General features: G+C 45.7%; 2 non-coding genes across 2 annotated transcripts; one reads left to right on the top strand and one right to left on the bottom strand.

Annotated features, from left to right (window-relative positions):
• Positions 1 to 21167: 21167 nt before the first annotated feature.
• On the bottom strand, positions 21168 to 21242 carry Trnas-uga. The gene has a single exon. It is a non-coding gene; the product is annotated as a tRNA-Ser (tRNA).
• Positions 21243 to 21365: 123 nt separating this feature from the next.
• Positions 21366 to 21440, top strand: Trnas-uga. The gene has a single exon. It is a non-coding gene; the product is annotated as a tRNA-Ser (tRNA).
• The last annotated feature ends 441 nt before the right edge of the window (positions 21441 to 21881 follow it).

Genomic DNA, 21881 nt, shown 5'->3' with positions numbered 1-21881 from the left:
TGAGAAAATGTCGAGCAAGATTAAATGTAGTACCTTCTTTATATGTGACAGCCTTCTGTTTATCTTTCCTTTGTCCCTCTTTTTTTTTTTTCTTTATTGTCATTTTGAAACCTGTATACAGGCAGGCCTGCAGCAGCATACTACGCCGCTCTTTGGCCTCAGAGAAACACAAAAGATAGAAATGAAGACAATTAGAGAAAAAAGATGGTGGACATATAAACGGAGCCAAACACTTTTTAAAATACAAGGTGCCGTTCACGGGCGTAAAGTCCAAGATAAAATTGTTCAGACACTTGGACACAGACAGAAACGCCCTTTGTCCCCTTCGACCATGCTGTATTTAAGATAACTCAGACGCTGTAAGAGCGTAAAACGTTGCGTGCACGTTACTCCATAGTTCCGCCATCTGTTGGTAAAATTGTGAAGTATTACGAAGCTTTATTGTACGAGCGAGGCGAAGCGAGCGTAGCAGCGGCTAAGCAGCGAACTGGGCAACTTCGCTAGGCTTCCGTACTTCACGAATGAACTACTTCATTTGAACGCTTCACGGCAAAGAGTGAAATGAATGAAGTAGTTCACGGGAATGAACGAGTTCGACCCACCTCTACTGGGAACTGACTCAACTCTACACTCGCTCTCGCAACACGACACACTATCGATTGTTTGCCCTATCGACCTGTGCCGAGTGCAAACTTATAGTAAGGGCCTACGGACCCCTTACACAGCCTATCTAGAATTGTCCTGAACAGGTCTTCAGGGGACTGACACATAATTTCCCCATGACACTTATTCTTTATTTTACATGGTCCGTATCGTGGGAAGTGACGTTGTCTACTACATTACATTCAAAGCCCCCCTTTTCTGTTTTATGAGATTTCTTCCTCGGAACAAAGGAAGTCCATTGTTTTGCTCTCGCTGATCCTTTGTTTATGGGCCGATTTGTCATTAGATTGTCTAGGGAGAAACTATTGACTTTGAATGTTTATGTTTGTCGAGTTATTGGTGGTACTGACATAACCTGTTAATTACACACAGTCACGATTTTTGCACTTGACCTTCAGTGGACGCTGTGGAAAACACTCGCTGACGTTGCAGCAAACAAGTACAGTGGTAACTAAGGAAAGTGCATAGCACTGCCAATGCTTTCAGGTCAGCTGTACACATACTGTCACGTCGTTCAGCGTGTCCTTGCGAAATATCAAGATAAAAACTCACAATAAGCTGACAGAAGCGTCCTCAGTCCCGGGTACAATAATAGTGTGGTCGACTAATACGGTCGGTTGCAGATCCGTAGACGCAGACGCACATGACTGAGGGCTGAACCCTCTGCCGGGGACGAAGTTCTAGCGCGTGCTGCGCTTCGCCTTCTTGCATGGTGTGGTGAGGCTGAGTGATGACTTGGTGGTTGTGGCTGGTACTTGACAGTGAGAGTGAGTGAAAGAGTGAAAGCGAAAGGCCATCATCCTGGCCTCTTCTTCTTCTTAGCGGCGTCGTGATGGCGGCGGCAGTCAGTCCTGAAATGGCGAATTGGGGGGGGGGGAGGGGAGAAGAGAAAGAAGTCAGAGGGTGACAGTTGAAGAAGTGGAAAAAGAAAGGGCCTATCATGATTAGGCCAACATTGGGGGTAGTGTGGGGGGAAGGGGGTGGCGTGTTGGGGGAGCGAATGACATGGCATGTTGGGGGAATAATCTATGGCATGAGGGAGGTAATCGGCAAGAGATGAGGTGCCTGGTGCAGGCGAGGTCATGGGGGGCGAAATAAAAGGTCGAGCCAACGAGTGGTGGCTAGTCGGTGAACACGGGTGCCCAGGGAAAGGATTAAGGGAGTAGGAGAGTGACGGGATTTTTGGTAAAAGGAGTGGGCTGTGGAGAGGATGCGGGTACGAAGGAGCGGCACTTCAGCCAGGAGGTGGAGCTCGTGGGTTGGGAAGTCGAAGGGGAGGCGGAGGGCACGCCGGAGAGCCCGGTTCTGGACGGTTTGGAGTCGGCGGAGGTGGGTGGGGGCAGCATTGCCCCACACCACCACCACCACGTATTCAAGGATGGGGCGAACAAGGGAGGTGTACAGTCTAACAGCAAGGTGCATGGGGAGGGAAGAGGTTGGGTTGATGAGAGGGTAGAGCAGGCATAGCCGCCCCATTGCCTTACGACGCACCTCGTCGATGTGGGGGCGCCAGGTGAGGCGTTGGTCCAGGGTAACACCCAAGTACTTTGCAGTACGAGTCCAGGGGACCGGGGTACCAAGGACCGTCACCTGAGGGAGCCGAATGGGAATACGGCGTCGGCAGATGATAAGGGCTTGGGTTTTGGAGGGATTAAATGCCAGACACCAGGACCTAGCCCAGTCGGTGAGGGAATCTGTAGCCTCCTGGAGCCGCTGTTGAAGAACTGCCGCACTCCGAGAACGAGAGAAGAGTGCAGTGTCATCTGCGTAGAGAGCTAAATGTACCCTCGGCGCAGAGGGCAGATCAGCTGTGAAGAGGGAGTAGAGTAGCGGTCCAAGTACGCTGCCTTGTGGTACTCCTGCCCTGATGCGTCGCCGTGTGGATTTCCCGTCAGGGATCCGAACATGGAAGGTGCGACCTTCCAGGTATGTGGCTATTAGCCGTACATGGGACACTGGGAAGCGAAGGGAAAATAATTTGTAGAGCAGCCCTTCGTGCCAGACCGAGTCAAACGCTCTGAACACGTCGAGGAGTATGGCCCCGAAGTACTCCCTACGTTCAATGGCGTCTAGTGCCTCTTCTACAAGGCGCAGGAGTTGGTGAGTGGTGGCGTGTCCCTGCCTGAAACCAAACTGCTCATCAGGGAGGACTCGTTCTCGGGCAATGTGGATGAGCAGTCGTTTAAGGTACAGCCTCTCGAACACCTTGGAGATGGCGGGCAAGAGGCTGATGGGGCGGTAGCTGGCAGGGGAACGAAGATCCTTCCCAGCCTTGGGGATGGCGACCACTTCAGCATGTTTCCAGGCAGTGGGATATTGCCTGGTTGTGAGGATGTTGTTGAATGTGGCCGTCAGGATGGGAATAGAAGCTGGGGGTAGCTGCTTGAGGAGGGCGTTCGTCAGCTTATCGGGGCCGCCAGCTTTCTTGGATTGGAGGTACCGCAATTGCAGTGCAACCTCCTCTTCGTTGATGGGGGTGATTTCATCCTCAGGGTCCTGGATGGCAAGGAATTGAGGGAGGCGTGCCGTTACCAGGCGAATATGGTCGGGGTCAATGGGGTCATTGACCAGGGTGAAGTTGCGCGCGAAGACATCAGCCAAGGCGTTAGCCTTGGCGTCCGGTTCGGACACAAAGTCATTGCCGACCTGTAGTGGGGGGATCCGTTGCCCTCGTCGCAGAAGGCTTTTTGTGACCCGCCAAGCAGACGAGTCACTCAGGTCAATGGCAGAGATTTTGTTCTCCCATGCCTGATTGCGGTGGTCTTGCACCGCAGCCTTGATTTGGCGCTGCAATCTATTGATGAGGCGCTTGGTTGCCGGATTCCGAGTGAGCTGCCATTCACGGGTGGTCCGGTTTTTCTCTGTGATGAGAGCAAGGATGTGGGGGAGGAGTGGATGCAGATGATTTGGGGGCCGATGCGGACGGTGAGGGGTCGCTGCTGTTGCAGCATCGAGTACAATGGTGGTGAGGTGGATGAGGGTACGATCTGCGTCTGTTTGATCGGCAGCAGGGATTGTGGGTAGGGCTGCTTCGACCCGTCTCTGGTAGGACTGCCAGTCAATACCGCAGATGTCCAGGCCTTCCCTCGGCACGGTCGAGGTTCCAGCGAGATCGATGGAACAGATGACCGGTCGGTGATCGGAGGCTAGAGCGATGCAGGTGGCTGCAGTGATGGGGTGGGGTAGACCTTTCACCACTGCGATGTCTAGGACATCTGGGGGACGTCCTCCAGAAGGGTAAATGGTGGGGTCGTGCGGGCCGATGGTGCGGGCATGATGCCGCTCCGCGACCCGGAGGAGTCGACCTGATCTGTTGGTTAACCTACTGTTCCAGGCAGCATGTTTGGCATTGAAGTCACCGCCAATGAAGACGTCGTTGCCGAGCGACAGCAATGCTTCATAGTCCGGTGTTTCGAGAAGGCCTCGTGGTGGCCTGTAGAGAGCCACGAACGTGACGGGACCCCTCACTGTGTGGACGACAATGCCAGTGGCTTCCACAGTGTGAAGTGGGGGGAGGGGAATAGGGTGGTGGTGGAGGGAGGTACGCACGTACACCGTCGTGCCACCATAGGCGGTGGGCCTGTCTGTCCGGTAGCAGGAGTAGTTTGCTACATGGACAAAAACACCGGGTTTGAGGTGCGTCTCCGCAACAAGGCAAACATCAACCCTCTCATCCAGGAGGAACTGTCGGAACTCGCCCTGTTGTTTGGGGAGACCATTGGCGTTCCAGATCATGGCGGTCAATCCGTGATGTCTAACAGCCATGACTGGTTGGAATGGGAGCGGGAGTGGCGATGGGGGACATGGAGCGGGAGAGGGCGGTGGCAAGTTGGTGTGGGAGGGATTGGAGGAGGGAGTTGAATGTGGCGGAGATGGCGGAGGTCAGTGCCTCAACAACAGTAGTGATGAGGTCACCGAGGTGGGTGGGAACAGAGGAGGGGGTGGGGAGAGGGTGCTGCTGAGAGTGTACCAGGATGGGAGAGGGGGAGGCAGTGCTTAACGCCTGCCGGGGGGATGGGGAAGGAACAGCGGAGCGTGACATCCGCTGGGAGGAGGGGGAAGCAGTGCTTGACACCTGCTGGGTAGGGAGGGGAGGGAAGGCTGTTGGAGGGGGTAGGATGGAGATGGAGAGGAGCGGGGGTGGGTAGGAGCCCAGAGGGGAGGGATGGGAACGAGACGCAAGGGGGAGGTGGGCCCGCGACGCCGACCCGACCAGCGCACCAGAGTAACTGGTGCCCGGGCGGGCCGCCGACGACGTCCCTGCAAATCGTTTCTGGCTTGCCTTGAAAGACTTAATTTTGGGGCAGCCCATGTAACTGCCCGTGTGATTCCCTCCACAGCGGGCACAGGTGGGGGGGACGTCTCGAGGTTTAGAACACTCCGAGGAGGCGTGACCACCAGCACACTTCACGCAACGCACCTCACGGGTGCAGTCACCCGCGAAGTGCGCCAATCCCTGGCAGCGGTAGCATACCAGGGTCATCCTCCTGGAGCGCGGCTTCTCTATCGTCACGCTAACGTGATCGAGGAGCGAGAGGGTTAGGAGGTGGCGGTTCTCCGGCGTGTCAGGAGCGGAGACGAAAAAGAGAGGGGTGGGGCGTCGGGTTCGAGGGGAGATGATCCGGGATATAACTGTAGGGGTGATGTTCAACGACGCAAGCGCCGTCCGCAGGTCATCATCAGAATACGCCATGGGGAGCCCCCTGACAACAACCCGGAGGCGGCGGGTCCGTTTAGGAGGGGTGGAGAATCCTATGTTGAACTTGCTGAGGATAATAAGGGACTTAGCAAGGTCAGTGGGGGACTGTACATACAGGCGATAGTTATCATTACCTGCCCATTTTATACGGAAGGGGAATTCAGTGTGAGCAGTGAGGATACCTAAAAGCTCGTTGTAGGGTCCCTTGTGTTGGACGTAGTTGCAGATCCGTTACCTGTAGGTTACAAGGTATGCGAGATACGTGTTTGCCCCTAGGCTTTACCTGTTGATCTGCGCCTTCTCTCGCGCGCAGTGCTCGTTCACAACAGGTCCCACTACAGTCGTCTCCTCCGTTACTGGGCCATCTGTGCAGGTAGGCGCCAAGTTATTTTGTACACGCTTTAAGAATAAATATTACATTGACGATGTTTGTAAATCTGTCAATAAATACCGATTTCTTTGTTATTGCAAATAATGAAAGGAACTTTCAGTTTGCGAAAACCTTACTACCTCTGTCAGATAGACATTAAGTTTAACAATAAAATTTTGATAAAAAATGTTCTGTCTTCCTGGTTCGGTTCTCAATTATGTCTGAATTAAAGATTCATAATGTGTGAACGACAAAACTTAAATACAAATAGGACTGTCTTTCTCATGAAGGAATAGGGAAATAGTATATATTCGTTACAGCAGTTTTCGTATTCACCGTATCATGTCAGCATACTGAGTCGGTAATGTATTACGACACTCTAGCGCAATTGTGCGTGATTCGGACAGAGTCGGTAACGATATGGAGTAATGAACACATATTCCATTCAGATAATCTTGATGCGTTTCTTTAGTTGTATGAATCTGCTCTCAGCATGTGCCTGGTTAGTAAACTTAGAAGGCGTATTGTATGTTAATGTCTGCATTTGTTATGGTAAAAAGTTCGTTTGAAACTTGAATCCCATTTCTTTTCAGCATCCTGTAAATAGCAACATCGTTGATATAGTAAAAGTAGTATGGTTTTATTCAATGTTAAGTCTTGATTTGCCTGTTGGATTGAACAAATAATATGCACTTCATGTGTAAACAATGGCAGACGTGATGAATGAAAGTGATGGATATAGAAAATGTCCTAGGACAGACTGAGTATTGAAACCTGGACCTACTCTGGCGCTATACGAGGTGCGGCTAGCAAAAAACCGGACTGATTCTGGAAAAAACATTTATTTACAATTTCATGTTATCTCCTTCAATGTACTCTCCTCCTCGGTCTCTACACCGCTCCATACGAATTTTCCACTGTTCATAGCAATGCTGCAGATCATTTTCGGTAAGTCCATATATTACTTCCGTCGCTTTTTCTTTTACTGCTTCAACAGTCTCAAATCTAGTTCCTTTCAAAGCTGACTTGACTTTAGGGAAAAGAAAAAAGTCACAAGGGGCCAAATCAGGTGAGTAGGGTGGATGATCTAAGATGGGAATGTTGTGTTTTGCCAAAAACGTCTTCACTGACAACGCACTGTGAGCTGGGGCATTGTCTTGGTGAAGGATCCATGACTTTTTTCTCCACAAATCGATCCGTTTTCTCCGTACTCGCTCACGTAGGGTAGACAGGACGCTAATGTAGTAATGCTGATTCACTGTTTGTTCCTCTGGTACCCAATCAATGTGCACAATCCCTTTGATGTCAAAAAAAAAAAAACAATCATCATTGCCTTGAATTTCGATTTTGACATTCGTGCTTTTTTTTGTCGTGGAGAACCAGGAGTTTTCCAATGCATCGATTGGCGTTTAGTTTCGGGATCGTAAGTAAAAAACCACGATTCATCGCAAGTAATAACATTTTGTAAGAAGGTGGGATCACTTTCAATGTTTTCCAGGAAGTCAGAACAAATCATTCTTCGGCGTTCCTTCTGTTCAATTGTGAGACACTTTGGAACCATTTTTGAACACACTTTGTTCATGTTGAAACTTTCATGAAGAATCTGCCTATCACTTTCCTTGTCAACTCCTGTTAACTCAGACACTGCTCTGATTGTTAAACGGCGATCTTGTCGAACAAGTTTACCGATTTTTTCAATGTTTGCATCAGTTTTTGCTGACAATGGTCTGCCAGTGCGAGTGTCATCACTGGTGTCTTCGCGGCCATCTTTAAATCGTTTAAACCACTCAAACCCTTGTGTTCGCGATAAACAATCATCGCCGTACACTTGTTGTAACATTACAAACGTTTCACTTGCAGATTTTCCTAGTTTGAAACAAAATTTGATGTTAACACGTTGCTCTTTCTGTACACTCAACATTTTCCAACGCACAGACAAAACGTCAACTACTTAAAACAGACGCCACGGGCAGACTGAGTGCAGGAGGCAGATGAAACTCGAGCAATACGCGGAGCGAGAGTCACGTGACAGGCCACGCGACTTTCAGCCTTATTGCATTCGTTTTATTGTTTCACCAGTACTAGTCCGGTTTTTTTCTAGCCACACCTCGTAGAGCCAAATGTAAGCTACTGAGCCAGAACTTTATGACCACCGATTTACTATCGATACAAACGCGGCCGGGCCATAGTAGCGTCACATGGCGTAGAATGACTGCTAATCAAACTCACACACGGTGCATTTGGTATCTGTGAGCTTGCAGTCATGTTGTAGAATAGGGAAGGCGTGCGATCTTTGACAGAGGGCAGACTGCGATGGCCCGGAGGCTCGGCATGAGCGTTTTGGAAACTGCACGCCTTGTCGGGGGCGGGGAGTGCTGTGGTGAGTGTCTTCAGCATGTGGTGACACCGAGGTGAAACCACGTCCAGACGTCGTGGGGTTGGGCGGCCACCCATCATTACAGATGTCTGACGTGGTAGGTTGGGCATATTGGTAAAGCACGACAGGTGACGACCTAATCGGAACATCTAACTTTAATGCCGCAGCTGAGTACAAGTATGTCTGAACACACAGTGCACCGAACACTCCTAACGATGGGCGTCAGCAGCCGACGACCCACGCATGTGCCAATGTCAACACACTACAGCGGTAACTACGACTGAAATGAGCACTTGACCATTGGCGCTGGACATTGGCGCAGTGGCAGAACGTTGCATGGTCTGATGAATCCCGATACCTTCTTTAGCAAGTCGAATCCGTCGTCTTCCGGAGGGACAGCTCCTCGACACCTGTACTGCAGGACGGAGACAATCTGACGGCGGCTCCATTACGCTCTGGGAAACATTCATGTGGGCATCCATGGGTCCAGTAGAGCTCGTGCAAGGCATCATGACGGGCATGGGGTTTCGCACACTGGTTGCAGACCACGTACACCCCTTCATGACCATCATGTTTCCTAACGACAATGGGCATTATTCAACAAGATAATGCGCCATTTCGCAAGGACCCCAGGAGTGTGACGGAGTGGTTCGAGGAACACAGTGGCGAGTTCCAATTGATGTGCTGGCCCCCAACTCGCCAGATCTGAACTCCATCAAATACATCCGGGATGTTATTGAACGTGGCATCAGAGCCCATTGCCCCCTTCCCAGAAATTTACGGGAATTAGGTGACTTGTGTGTACAGATGAGCTGCCGAGTTCGTCCAGCGACCTAGCAAGGCCTCATTGTTTCCATGCCACGACACTTTGCCGCTTTTATCCGTGCCAAGGGAGGACAAGCCGGCTGTAAGGCAGGTGGTCGTAGTGTTGTGGCTGATTAGTGTATAATATGTACTTACATTCAGCGGCACCATAAAATCGAGTGAAACGTTTATTTTAACAAATCGTACCAGAAACTATAATTTTTCGAAGGGCGTTTGACACGCCGGCGGCTGCAAACTGCATTACATCGTTGGACGCAAATTTTAATACAAAGCCATCTAACAAAGCGATTCACCTTCTGCGTGTGTTCGACGTGCCTTCCTGCAGCCAATCACAGCACACTCTTTGCGTTTCTGGTCAGGTGCGATAATGTTCCGCAGCGGGTAGGTGGCTCCAAAGTAAGGAATAAATAAGGTTTAAAATTTCGCCGAAACCACACTTTGCAGGCCTATTGTAAAACTGCACTGAAGTAGAGGTACTATTAGAAATATACTTATTCTCAGCTTTTGCTGCGCGAGGCACGGCAGCGGAGCGGCGCTGGCCTAAGGGAAGCCGGTAGTAAAACTCGTGAACACGGATCTCGTATTACCTGCCGCATTCTTTAATAAAGTGTTTTATGAAAGTTAAGCAAAGCTACCCTACGGCAAGAAAACAAAGATACATCCTCATTTTGCAGTACAACACAACCTATCGTTTCGTCCTTGATGCTTCGAAATTAAATAACACACCGCGCATAATTCGCGGAGTATGTCGTGGACCGCCGTTTGGGTTCTTTAGGAGGTGGGCTGCTGCCTGCAGCAAGGAGCTGATACAACGGAAAGGTTTTTAAAGAAGGCCCGATAGCTATATCTCTGTTCCAAAAAGACTATATGGACTGTACAGAATGATTTACAAAGTGTAACATCCACGAGATAAATTTTAGCTACAGTGCGACGAGAGGAAATTATGCCTGTAACAGTTATAAACATTATCTATTCGACATACGAAAAAATAATGAAAACGATGATAAATATTAATTATTTATATAATATTCTATGATGTAATTGGACATATCGATGTGTATCATACAAAGACAATGATAATTGTAAATTCCTTTTATGATCTGCGTTTGTCTTCCTTTGTTTTTTACCTTTTGTTGGTTGGCTTTTGTAGGTTGCGGACGCATATCAAACTGAGGTCTGTTAAGAATTTGTAATTATTTGTTAATTATTACTTGAGAATAGAGTTCATTATTATTATAAATATGAGTGGGTGCTTATTTGTTACTTTAATTCCTCTCTCAGTAAGCATTATCTGTGTTAATTATTTCTTTCCGCTGCAAGGAGCGCAGCCATAGATGATAGCGATTTGTATCGCTGTTTTGTCTGTGTTTTCCTTAGAAAAAAATCAAATGTTTGCTTGATGAAGTCTAAATATTGCACAATACGAAAGTAAAGTTTAATAAGCATTTCAAATACTTATCTTATTTTCTCTAACAATAGAAAGTCTATATCAATTGTCTGCCGCCATCTTAACAATTATCTCAGCGGTAAATTCAAATTACGCAACTCTGCATACATAAATGCCGAACGTAATACAAATGTGTAAAAATAAATGTGCACCGGTGGTCCCGATCTCATTTTAATGAAAATAATTAGAATCAGATTGGTTCTTTAAAAACAGTGCTCATAGCACGATTGTTGTAACAAACTTTTCTAGCTGATGTATGGAGCCGAACTTAATTAAGCACGACTTGCGAAGAATATTGTTTCAGGTAACATACGTCAGTGTTGTGCGCGGCTGATAGTCGGTGGTTTTAATGATCATTTTGCTGAAGGTAACTGCTTGCATCATAATCAATAGTTGCATAGAATCTGTTGTATGAACTGTGATTTAGTGACACTTACACAACTTACAGACAACAGTTTAACACGACGTTAACTTGGAGTTCTTTAGCAACTTGACCAAATCTTTAGCCGGTAGAAAAATTATTTGGTAATTACTCAATGTAATAAAATAAGATTATCATTTTCATTTACAAATTAGTTAAATACCAAACCACTGAATAACACAGCGAACGCCACAAAAGATTCGTTAATTTCACAAGACTGTATCTTCTGCATCATCAGTGGTTCCCAACCATTCTTAGACCATTCGTTTCCCCTGAATGCTATCATATGTTAGCTAGTACCCCGACCCTCCCCCCGTCGTCTGTTGCCACCCCTCAAAGTTCTACACACAACTCGTTCTCAGATGAGAAAGATACCTATCCACCGTGAGGCAGTTACTTCCTTTTCATTACTTCTCCCCATTGCAGCAGGTTCTTGACCTGCACACTGCAATCCAGTATAAAATAAAACAGTTTCAGATGTGTGCACTATACTCACTATTTGTAAATCACTTTATTGCTGCATTCCTTACTTTTGAACTGGCGGAAATTGGACGACTTCAGACTGTTAATGCTTCTTGTCTAATCACTCTGATAATAATAATAATACTGTATACAGCACAATAGTAGGCCTCGTGTAGTTACTGCTGAGTTTTGCTGTCAATTAGTTGATTTGTCTGTCTCGAAGCGAGTAATGAAGCAATTTCTGGACTACTGCAACTACTATCTAGAACTTGGAGAAGACTTTTCTTGAGATATTTAGCATACGTTACCTATATCTTTCACTTTTATCATCAGCGATGTAGGGAACAAAGCACAATGTGTGTGTATTGTGGATGAACTATATGAGGAACCTGTAATCCAAACTGTATTAGTGCTAGTAATTATTGATAACTTACATAATCAATATTTTAGTGTCAGAAAATTGTGATAATAGTGACGATCTTCTGAAAATAATTTAGTTTCGTGACTGGAACAGAATCGCATCATTTAGTTTTTAGCCCTCAGAAAATTTCATTTTATTCCTCAGGGGGTAATTACTCACAGGTTGGTAACCACTGTTCTTACATGAGTGAAGAAAGAAACTTGGGGGGGGGGGGGCTTAACTTCCACGTTATTTCCAAGGAACTATCCGATTTTACAAGGGTACATTGTTTGCATGTCTGCCTCCGTAGATGAGCGGCCAGAATGCCTGATCCGGGTTCAACATTCGGTACAGCCAGGGATTTCTCCTTGGTGGCAGGACTGGAACGGCGTGCTCTCAGCCTCGTCAAGCTGTTGAGGAATTGTTTGAGTGAAAAGTTGCGGCTCCAAAGTCTGGAAAGGCACAAAGTACACGAGAGTGGGAAGCTGGCTCAATGCCCCTCGATGCCACATCCATCTGGAAGAGGTAAACACGACAGATGGTCCGCACCGTGTGGTCTCCTGGACTTGATCGCAGGGTGAATATGCTTTTCACATGCTTGCGCTTACAGTATTAGTGTGATTTTACAATTATTTTTACGATCAAATTTTTCATTTACCATACCTATCACAAAGGTTCTATGTGCCCTGCTGCAGATGCACGTCCCATACTTTTCCGAGTATATCTATTTTTGCGAGCGTATCTGGAGTTACAGCATTCATCGCTGTTGCGAAGCAGTGCTGTGGTTCACTCAAAGTTGTGGGAAGCCGTCGACGGAGTCTGTCAAAAGATTGTCTCACCTCCCCCTCCCCTCTTGTCAGACCTTATGGCAAGTGGTCCAGTTTCACTTGAAACCGATGACTGAGGCAGTTCACTGTCAAAAACAATGTTCAAATGTGTGTGAAATCTTATAGGACTTAACTGCGAAGGTCATCAGTCCCGAAGCTTACACACTACTTAACCTAAATTATCCTAAGGACAAACACATACACATCCATGCCCGAGGGAGGACTCGAACCTCCGCCGAGACAATCTGCACAGTCCATGACTGCAGCGCCCTAGACCGCTCGGCTAATCCCGCGCGGCAGTTCACTGTCAAGAAATGCTCCTACTTGCGGGTTCTAGCGCACTGGTGCTCCCTCCTATTGAATATTTAAACGTTCAAAATGTTCTCGCAGTTATGGAAAAAGCCGAATCTCCAACATATCCAGGTACGTAATGCCTGTAACCATCTTTACGTTCAAAGAACGGGTTTAGTACTTTTTGTCGGGAAATGGCGCAAAATACTCTAAGGTTTGGAGGATTCCTATGGAGTGCGGCTGCTGTCTTACTCACAATGTTGCAATGTGGCGATTCCTTTTCCACTTAAATGGGACGTAGCTTCCTCACTGAATATTAAACTGGAGGGGAACTGTTACATTTCATCTCCACGCCCTGAACGAATTCTCATAACTCTACACGTCGTTGTTTATCACTACCACGAAGGGTTTGTAGCAGCCGAATCGTATATGGTTTGAAAGACAAACGTTTCCGCGAAACGTGCTAAGCAGAAACACGAGGAATGTTTAATTTTCGGCTGACACCACGAATACGCTACTGCGGACTACGCGTAAAACGCTTTTTTGATCGTGCTCTAATGTCTTGATCCAGCTCATAGGGGTGATTTGCAGATTTCTCCATACGTATTTTTAACAGCAATAAATTGTCTCGAAAGTGGCGGTGCCACCGTCTCCTATAGGAGACGCACTGATATACTCTGGACAAAAAACAAATTGCAATTGTAGTATGATGAATGCAAAACGCCAACTGTTGTATTATCGCCATCTCTACTGTACTCACATCGGATGATCAGCAACAAGAGAGCGAGCGAGATCTTCAGTCGTGTGCAGCAGCTCATCTTAAACTGTGTACCATGTACGTCACTCAACGGTTACCTGCAACATTCAAGAAAGCAACTTACAAAAGGCAACAAAAATTAATACCACTGCGAACTTTAGAAACAATTGCACAAAAATTATAGCTTCCACTTCCTAATTTGCATGGTCGGTACGAATGAGACACCAAAACCGAATAAGGTTGTACCATCAGAGACAAGCTGACAACGTTGCACATGCAAGCTCAACAATGCGGGAAAAGCTCCACATGGCGCGATTGTAGCAGGCCGTTGAAACTGTCACATTGTCTGTTTCACTGTGTACACAAATCCACAGCAGTCAGTACCACAGAATCGTGTTGACAATATTTTTACATTTGGCTCTAAAACAAAGGAAGGTCATTGTCGACATAATACTGTCATTCTTGTTGCAAACAATCCATTTACATAATGCTGCATTAAAAACATGATATAGTATCGGAAACAGGGTTCTAGAATTAAAGTCCGCAGCTCGTGGTCTAGTGGCTAGCATCTGGATCGCGTGGTCCCGGGTTCCATTCCCGACCGGTTTTGGGATTTTCTCCGCTCGTGGACTTGGTGTTGGTGTCGACCTCATCAGTTCAGCATCAATATTTGTGACTATATTGGAATGTGAAATGGACTGTGTAAGAACTAGGAGTTTCTACTGATGCTGATGACCGCGCAGTTGAGCGCCGCCGGCCGGGGTGGCCGAGCGGTTCTAGGCGCTTCAGTCTGGAACCGCGCGACCGCTACGGTCACAGGTTCGAATCCTGCTTCGGACATGGATGTGTGTGATGTCCTTAGGTTAGTTAGGTTTAAGTAGTTCTAAGTTCTAGGGGACTGATGACCTTAAAGTTAAGTCCCATAGTGCTCAGAGCCGTTTGAACCAAGTTGAGCGCTCCACACATCAATCATCATCTAGAGTAAAAGTGGACGTTAAAAAGGATTCCACTTATCGAAAAGATTATGAAACTCTGATGTACAGGATTTATCCGTGAAAATCAGATGTATCTGTCTGAACTAGCGTGTATTTAGTGGCTGCTAGCTGAGCAGTGCAGCGCGGCAAGCGGCGCTCTTCGGTGCCGTCTGACTCCACGCGGAAAAGAACAGTGGTTCAAATGGCTCTGGGCACTATGGGACTTTACATCTGAGGTCATCAGCCCCCTAGACTTAGAACTACGTAAAGCTAACTAACCTAAGGACATCACATACATCCATGCCCGAGGCAGGATTCGAACCTGCGACCGTAGCAGGCGCGCTGTCACGGACTGAAGCGCTACAACCGGTCGGTCACAACGGGCGGCTGAATGCACGCGAAAGATATCGTGTTGAGTCACGTTTCGGAAATGCTGGTAAAGTGCCTTGGCAGGACAGCTAAGTCTGATGTGTTAAAGAAGGAGACTGTGACTCATCACGTGCATTTTTCTTAATATGCAGCAATTTATTTCTCTTTGCTGTTTCAGTCGTTGTCGTCAATAGCTGTTCCTGATAATTCATGCTAAATACAATAAATGAAATTAATCGGCTGTCGTTGAAGCATTTTCGTCTTGCAATTCAACCGGTGCAGAAACTACCCTTTCTAATTAGGTTTTGGTTAAGGAGTAATGTGGGTGATGGGAGAAAGCTAAAACATCTGCTGTCATTGCGAGGTCATTATTACAGGTCATTCATTACATTCGTTGCGCATTTTTACGATAAATGATCGTAATGATGATGATGTGGTCCCATACTCCGAGGAGCATAGGGGACGATGCGGGAGACCCACACCGCTGTACTAGGCAAGTTCCTAGTGGAGGTGGTTTGCCATTGCCTTCCTCGGACCGGAATGGGGACGAAGGATGATGATGAAGACGACACAACACCCAGTCATCTTGAGGCAGGAAAAATCCCTGACCCTGCCGGGAATCGAACCCGGGACCCCGTGCGCAGGAAGGGAGAAGGCTACTGCAAGGCCACGAGTGCGGACAATTATCGAAAAGGTATATTAATTTTGCTGCAAACACCGTTGAATTCACATAAAAGTACATTTATTTAGCTGCGTTTTTTTTAAGGTGACCAAATTTCTGGGAGTCGAAGCTGGGACCAATTTTGTAACTGCACCCTGCCCGTAATTCGACAATGCTGTCTAATTTTTACACAACGTTAAAGCTTACAACGAAATGAACAGGAGGCACCAAATGATAAGCTTACAAACATAATATTATAGCATAGGTACATTCATAGTTGCTGACCTTAATCTTAAAAGCTAGTAAACAAGACACAACACTTGTTTAGGTAACCACACCAGTCATTTAGCTCTCACTTGTTCATGCCCCCGTATTTCTGTGATGAATGAATTTCATCCAGATGATGTTTGTTTCCCTTTAATTCATAGAAGTCCGAACAACCGTATTTCAAATGAACTTTCACCATCCCTACTGCTTTCAAAGTATCTACTTTCATTTGAGTTTTCTAAGACGTCCATATGCTATTCATCTGCATTTTTAACGGGAAGACTATACACGAATTCAACGATCTTAGTAATACTTTCATAAGATATATGTTTCGATGTAAAGCGCTGGAACATTTGTACCCAACGCACATCAGTGACAGTTTTTTTCTAGGCTCCATTTCTCTATTTGGTCGTTTTAGAATACTAGAAATATACAATGTTATCCACTGAAACCTCACATTCCCGAGAATTTGATCTGACTTCCAAATACCAGAACATTTAGGAGTCTCGGCAGAACCCGATGGGAACAAGGAGACTCTACTCCAAACATCGGAATTGCCCCGGCCAAAGCGGGAAGTCTGGTCACATTAATTTTTAATAAAATTCTGATTTACTTATGGTTGCTATATCTAGCTGGGACCTCGTCAGGGTACTCTGAGATTGGGTGGGGGGGGGGGGGGGGGGAGGGGTAAGGAAATGAAGTAAAACATTTATTTAATATAATTACTTTTTATTTAGAGCACAATTACACGAAACTTGTTGCGGCAGAAGTAGCTGGTACACCATATTTTTCAGAAGATTTTATCTTTTTCAGCACGTCTTTTTTCGCTTTTATGTTTAGAAACTCTATGCAAGTCGGCTTGTAGTTAAACTGGCACTGTAAGATTGATTCCACAGTCCCTGGCAGCAGTCGATTTCTTTCATCGGTCCACTGGGCCAACAACAGCGAAAGTACTTTTCCACAGTGGCGTTGTGTGCGGTAATAGAAAACAAACACGGGCATAATTTCGCCAGGTGACATTCGCCTTCAGGATTTTCCGTTTCCTTACGAAAGTAAATCCAGTAAACACTACCATTCCTCCGAGTCACGCTTGGCTTTTAAAAAATATTCCTAGAAACAACTGTTGCCTGAAATCATCACACCAGTTTTAGTCCGGTATATAAGAGAGTAAATCCAGTAAATGAAGCAGGCAAAATGGAATACAAACGCCTCAAAAATGAGATCGACAGGAAGTGCAAAATGCCTAAGCAGGCATGGCTAGACGACAAATGTAAGGATGTAGAGGCTTATCTCACTAGGGGTAAGATAGATACAGCCTACAGGAAAATTAACGAGACCTTTGGAGAAAAGAGAGCCACTTGTATGAATATCAAGAGCTCAGATGGAAACCCAGTTCTAAGCAAAGAAGGGAAGGCAGAAAGGTGGAAGGAGTATATAGAGGGTTTATACAAGGGCGATGTACTTGAGGACAATATTATGGAAATGGTAGAGGATGTAGATGAAGATGAAATGGAAGATAAGATACTGCGTGAAGAGTTTGACAGAGCACTGAAAGACCTGAGTCGAAACAAGGCCCCGGGAGTAGACAACATTCCGTTAGAATTACTGACGGCCTTGGGAGAGCCAGTCCTGACAAAACTCTACCATCTGGTGAGCACGATGTACGAGACAGGCGAAATACCCTCAGACTTCAAGAAGAATATAATAATTCCAATCTCAAATAAAGGAAGTGTTGACAGATGTGAAAATTACCGAACTATCAGTTTAATAAGTCACAGCGGCAAAATACTAACGCCAATTATTTACAGACGAATGGAAAAACTGGTAGAAGCCGACCTCGGGGAAGTTCAGTTTGGATTCCGTAGAAATGTTGGAACACGTGAGGCAATACTGACCTTACGACTTATCTTAGAAGAAAGATTAAGGAAAGGCAAACCTACGTTTCTAGCATTTGTAGACTTAGAGAAAGCTTTTGACAATGTTGACTGGAATACTCTCTTTCAAATTCTAAAGGTGGCAGGGGTAAAATACAGGGAGCGCAAGGCTATTTACAATTTGTACAGAAACCAGATGGCAGTTGTAAGAATTGAGGGGCATGAAAGGGAAGCAGTGGTTGGGAAGGGAGTGAGACAGGGTTGTAGCCTCTCCCCGATGTTATTCAATCTGTATATTGAGCAAGCAGTGAAGGAAACAAAAGAAAAGTTTGGAGTAGGTATTAAAATCCATGGAGAAGAAATAAAAACTTTGAGGTTCGCCGATCACATTGTAATTCTGTCAGCAATTCAGTCAGTAATTCAGCAAAGGACTTGGAAGAGCAGTTGAACGGAATGGACAGTGTCTTGAAAGGAGGTTATAAGATGAACATCAACAAAAGCAAAACGAGGATAATGGAATGTAGTCGAATTAAGTCGGGTGATGCTGAGGGAATTAGATTAGGACATGAGACACTTAAAGTAGTAAAGGAGTTTTGCTATTTGGGGAGCAAAATAACTGATGATGGTCGAAGTAGAGAGGATATAAAATGTAGACTGGCAATGGCGAGGAAAGCGCTTCTGAAGAAGAGAAATTTGTTAACATCGAGTATAGATTTAAGTGTCAGGAAGTCGTTTCTGAAAGTATTTGTATGGAGTGTAGCCATGTATGGAAGTGAAACATGGACAATAAATAGTTTGGACAAGAAGAGAATAGAAGCTTTCGAAATATGGTTCTACAGAAGAATGTTGAAGATTAGGTGGGCAGATCACGTAACTAATGAGAACGTATTGAATAGGATTGGGGAGAAGAGAAGTTTGTGGCACAACTTGACTAGAAGAAGGGATCGGTTAGTAGGACATGTCCTGAGGCATCAAGGGATCACAAATTTAGCATTAGAGGGCAGCGTGGAGGGTAAAAATCGTAGATGGGGACCAAGAGATGAATACACTAAGCAGATTCAGAAGGATTTAGGTTGCAGTAGGTACTGGGAGACGAAGGAGCTTGCACAGGATAGATTAGCATAGAGAGCTGCATCAAACCAGTCTCAGGACTGAAGACCACAACAACAACAATATGAGAGTTTAGGATCATCACCCAATCCCGGGTTTCAATTAGTGTAATCCAGTCAAATACTTCATATTTATTAAAAGAAGTAGCCCATTTCTCTAAATAATAAAATGCTATGATATAGAAAGCCATTGTCTCGTCGTCGAATTTCGAAATAAAATTAATTATTTATTGGTTAGGTTTCTCATTTTTAACTGTTAAAATTCATCTCGGTTTGCAGGTCAATAAAACTGGCTGTCTTCCTATCATTCAGACATCTTTAAGTGTCAATTAATATATTTCTTATTTCAGTTATAGAGACTACTCTTCTGCCCACTTTTTATATTTTTCTTCAAGCAGAGCCAAGTATGACTTTCGCTGATCGGACTGCTGAAAAATATCGGAAAATATTTTAGGTGGCCTGTCTTCGACGTAAAAAATTGTTTTAATGGAATCCAAAGCTTAAGAATTCTGTCAACTGCGGGCATTGATGACAGCCATCTTGTTTTTAGCGAGATAGAAGAGTCTGATGATTCACTTCAACATATAAGCAGAACTCTTTCGGCTGTATCCTTGCCGTGTACATTCAAAAATAATTAAATATTTTCATGACGATTATTTCAGTGTCAACAATTAAGACTACAAAAACGCCTGATATAGTATTGTGGAGAACATGGGCAAAGTATCCAATTCCTTTTGCATTTTTTTCCAAGTTCTGCTTTAATGTGGTGAAACACATTTCGTTGGTCGCGTCGATGAAGCTGCCCGAGGTTGGTATTAGTATTGTTTCCACAAGCGATTAATGTATCTAATGGAATTTGCAGTTGTCTTAAAGTCTCTAGATAAAACTTTGCAGTTGTCTCCGATGTTTCGTTATTCAGCGAATCCAACTTCAACAGCTTCTGTTGGATTCCGTCAGTTTCAGAATAGTATTGAAACATCTTTCAGTCTTGCGGTTCGATGCGTCGGTGCCTTCTGCGCTGTAAAATGAAACTTCTTGCAATTGTTCGGACATGGAGTGTGGTGCGAGGATATTTTTAACAATCGCTGTAGCTTTGGTTCTGGCCGTAGACTCCTTTGCGGCGACTTTGAAGTCAGGAAACATTGCGACATTCAGTTTCACTGCAGAGTCAAGAAAACTGAAGGGCTGATGATACCTGACAACTTTATAAGCTGTTGTTAGTTCTGCAATGAGCAATTCTTCCTGGGTATCTTCTTTAACCATGAATTTAGAAATAGGCTTTGATGTCGATGCTACTGCGAATCTATATGTATACTTCTTCGTTGAAATTTAATACCTCACATTTGTCTCTGTTCCGTGAGTTACTGAGATGAAACAGCTACAAATCTCACAATGCTTCCTGATCCGTACGTCCTTTTTTGATAAAACACCACTCTTTTGTGTATTCATGCGAAAATTGACGCTTCCTGCTTCCATCCTTTGGCATTTTCGTAAGCTGTGAGAAGTTTGTTAGACGGTAAACAGTCGCAATAACACTTTAGTCATCGAAATAAGAAGGTGCTTCCATCTTGATACAGGATACCTTAAAATGTAACGCCATCTGTGAGACGACCTTGCCAACATAAACTTGTTGACACAAGTAAAACTAACTTAGGCTGCTTTCGAATGTTGCGATAGCAGATGACGTTACTTCTGTACTTGAGCCAAGCCTGTAACAGTATTTTGAAAAATCGGGACAAAATTGAGCCTTGTCGTGATGTCGGGACAAGGACGTCCTTAACGGTGACTGTCCAGATATATAGGGACGGATGGCAACACTAGCGTTTATGGAATATTCAGCAATTATGACAACATTATTGAATCAAGTGAAATTCTCAAAGATCCTGCTTTGTTGCAGGTGATGATAAATCGCAAAAAACGTGTTGCAGCTCCGAATATATTCTTTTGTAAAGAAACATTTACCAAGAAATTTTCTTTCTATAGGTGAATGGTCATCGAAATCTGCAAACAATACACAGCAAATTTCGTGTAAAACCATATCTTTCTTGAAACTTCCTGGCAGATTAAAACTGTGTGCCCGACCGAGACTCGAACTCGGGACCTTTGCCTTTCGCGGGCAAGTGCTCTACCAACTGAGCTACCGAAGCACGACTCACGCCCGGTACTCACAGCTTTACTTCTGCCAGTACCTCGTCTCCTACCATCCAAACTTTACAGAAGCTCTCCTGCGAACCTTGCAGAACTAGCACTTCTGAAAGAAAGGATATTGCGGAGACATGGCTTAGCCACAGCCTGGGGGATGTTTCCAGAATGAGATTTTCACTCTGCAGCGGAGTGTGCGCTGATATGAAACTTCCTGGCAGATTAAAACTGAGTGCCCGACCGAGACTCGAACTCGGGACCTTTGCCTTTCACGGGCAAGTGCTCTACCAACTGAGCTACCGAAGCACGACTCACGGCCGGTACTCACAGCTTTACTTCTGCCAGTACCTCGTCTCCTACCTTTGGAAGTTTGGAAGGTAGGAGACGAGGTACTGGCAGAAGTAAAGCTGTGAGTACCGGCCGTGAGTCGTGCTTCGGTAGCTCAGTTGGTAGAGCACTTGCCCGTGAAAGGCAAAGGTCCCGAGTTCGAGTCTCGGTCGGGCACTCAGTTTTAATCTGCCAGGAAGTTTCATATCAGCGCACACTCCGCTGCAGAGTGAAAATCTCATTCTGGAAACATCCCCCAGGCTGTGGCTAAGCCATGTCTCCGCAATATCCTTTCTTTCAGGAGTGCTAGTTCTGCAAGGTTCGCAGGAGAGCTTCTGTAAAGTTTGGAAGGTAGGAGACGAGGTACTGGCAGAAGTAAAGCTGTGAGTACCGGGCGTGAGTCGTGCTTCGGTAGCTCAGTTGGTAGAGCACTTGCCCGCGAAAGGCAAAGGTCCCGAGTTCGAGTCTCGGTCGGGCACACAGTTTTAATCTGCCAGGAAGTTTCATATCAGCGCACACTCCGCTGCAGAGTGAAAATCTCATTCTGGGGCATATCTTTCTTGTTTGCTTTCCCTTCCAAAATACACACCGTTTTCTCTATTTCCATTATTAAAATTTC

Source organism: Schistocerca piceifrons, chromosome 2 (assembly GCF_021461385.2).
Source record: "Schistocerca piceifrons isolate TAMUIC-IGC-003096 chromosome 2, iqSchPice1.1, whole genome shotgun sequence".
NCBI lineage: Eukaryota > Metazoa > Arthropoda > Insecta > Orthoptera > Acrididae > Schistocerca > Schistocerca piceifrons.
This window is presented reverse-complemented; position numbering and strand designations above follow the sequence as displayed.